Consider the following 2,743-nt stretch of genomic DNA (forward strand, 5'->3'; position numbering starts at 1 on the left):
TGTGTGTGCGTGTGGTAAGAAGTTAGATCAGGTTAATGTCAGTGTTAGGTGCTATGGAATATGTTATGTTTATGGGATGTACTCACAAGTCACTGTGTGTGTGTTTATGTGTGTGGAGGAATGGTGCTGCAGTGTTGTCTTTGTTGTCTTTGTTGTCTTTGTTGTCTTTGTTTTCTTTGTTGTTGTTTTTTTAATTCAATACGAGGAGAATCAGTTGGAGCTGAGTTGGCTCTAAATTTAGGTGTGGTGGTTTGGCAGGTTATAATTCTCATCTAAGTGTGTACACACACACACACACACACACTCTGCTCTACTTTGCCCACGCTGCACAAACAGCTGTTGCCTCAGTGAAACAGTCAATGTTCCATTTCCCACAGTTTTTTCAGTTTCTGTTGTGGTTCTGTCTCCTCCATCACAGCAGAAAAAAAAGAACTAAGAACATTTTTGGGGGTGTCTACATTTACTCCTTTTCACAGCCTTTGTCTTCTTGGAGTATGTGAATCAACCTGGCCCCCACCCTGGGGGCAGTTTGGGACAGATGTGGCATTTAGTACCCATCAGTAGAGGGTGTCATAGATTTGAAACCAAAACTAAAAAGGTCCGACACCTTGGCTCTCCCACAGAACCAGGTGTTCTGTGGGGCAGTTACCCGCCCCTGTGGCAACCAATCGGCAGCAGCCAATTATCTTTGGAACTAAATCATTTTCAACTATTTTCTCTGTTCATACAGAGCTGAGGTGAAAATGATTCTGATTGGTCGACATGGCTGATGTCATGTGAGCTGTTGGTTGCTGGTCCTGAGACGTCAAAAAGCCAATGAATAGAAAACAAATACGTATGTGCACGTGCGCGTGTGCGTGTGCTGAGAGCAGCGCGTTGGTAACAGTCTGTGTCAGCGGCTCTGTTTGGACTGTAAACAGGTAAAAGTGTGAGAAAGAACTTCAATAACAAGGAGGACAAAAGGAGTGTGTGTGGTTCCCAGGGTGATGAAAGATGATGATGATGATGTTGAAGACGATGATGATGGTGATGATGATGATGTTGATGATGATGATGATGGGGATGATGATGATGATGATGGTGGTGGTGATGATGATGATGTTGATGTTGATGATGATGGTGATGATGTTGATGAAGATGTTGATGATGAAGGTGATGAAGGTGATGATGATGATGATGAAGATGTTGATGATGGAGGTGATGATGATGATGATGGTGATGATGATGATGTTGAAGACGATGATGATGGTGATGATAATGATGAAGATGATGATGATGATGTTGAAGACGATGATGATGGTGATGTTGTTGATGATGATGGTGATGATAATGATGAAGATGATGATGATGATGAGGATGATGATGATGATGTTGATGTTGATGTTGATGTTGATGATGATGGTGATGATGTTGATGAAGATGTTGATGATGGAGGTGATGATGATGATGAAGATGATGATGATGATGAAGATGATGATGATGATGACGATGATGATGATGATGAAGATGATGATGATGATGAGGATGATGATGATGATGAGGATGATGATGTTGGAGACGATGATGATGATGATGATGTTGAAGATTGTAGCTGCAGTGGGTCAAGTGCTGTTTAGGAGCACTTGATTTTATTGATCAGTCTCAAATCAATAACATAAATTGAGATGTGTGATGTTATACTGTTATTAAATATCACCGTGGGCAGTGGTGGGTTGGTTGGCGTTGGTTCTTCTTCTGAGACGAGCAAGTTTCTCTTTTCATCAGGAGTCCCACGCAGATCCTGAACAGAGACTGAAATTGGGGCTGACCCCCAATTTAAAGATTGCGGAGGTCACTGATCGTGACGTATGTGGGTTTCCCTGAAGCAACGGAATTATGGGAGTTAGAGTCCCAAACGGGACTGTGGTTGTACCTACAAGATGATAAACAGAACCTTGACACCTCTTCCTAACAAACAATGTTCCAATTCCTAGAGTTCTAGTCAGTGACAGAAAGTTCATGTCAGTGACAGGAAGTTCTAGTCAGTGACAGGAAGTTCATGTCAGTGACAGGAAGTAACCAGGATATGACTGAACCAGAAGCAGGATCATTAGAGAGAGATGAAGCCAGGAGATGTGGAAGTAGGGTGGAAGGAAAGGTCACGTCTAAGGACAGGGAAAAGGAGGGAAAACTAGGACAAGACTTACTTACACTAAATCCATTTGAATTGATAGGTGGCGCTAAAAGAACATGAATACAAAGACTTAACTACAGAGAATTTTATGTAATTCACATATAATATGTCAAACATTTTCCTATCACATATTTTAAAATAAATATATATAATTTTCATTTATATATTTTTCATTTTTTCATATAATTTGTGATTATTTTCTATTTAATTCTCCTTATTGAACTAATCCCTTATTACTTTACTGGTTCTGGAACTTTCTCATACAAACTTCTTTTCACTTCCATGTTGTCCTTGTTTCTAGTTTGTTTCCTCCTGTCGTCTGTCGTCTGCTCTTTTTGATCTTGTTTTTGTTTATCTTTGCATTCTTTTTCCTTGACATCTCATTTGGATTTTTTTTTTCGGGGGGGGGGGGCTGTTTGACCTGCGACCTTATAATGAGCCAAAAAAAGGAAAAGATCTTGGAAATGTTACCACAAACGTCTGACGTGGACGACCGTCCTGGGTGATCTTTGGTTTCTCTGCTGTTAGCTGATTGGTCCGGAGTGTTGATGTCATCAGGTTCCAGCAGGG

Source organism: Cynoglossus semilaevis, chromosome 8 (assembly GCF_000523025.1).
Source record: "Cynoglossus semilaevis isolate Cse_v1.0 chromosome 8, Cse_v1.0, whole genome shotgun sequence".
NCBI lineage: Eukaryota > Metazoa > Chordata > Actinopteri > Pleuronectiformes > Cynoglossidae > Cynoglossus > Cynoglossus semilaevis.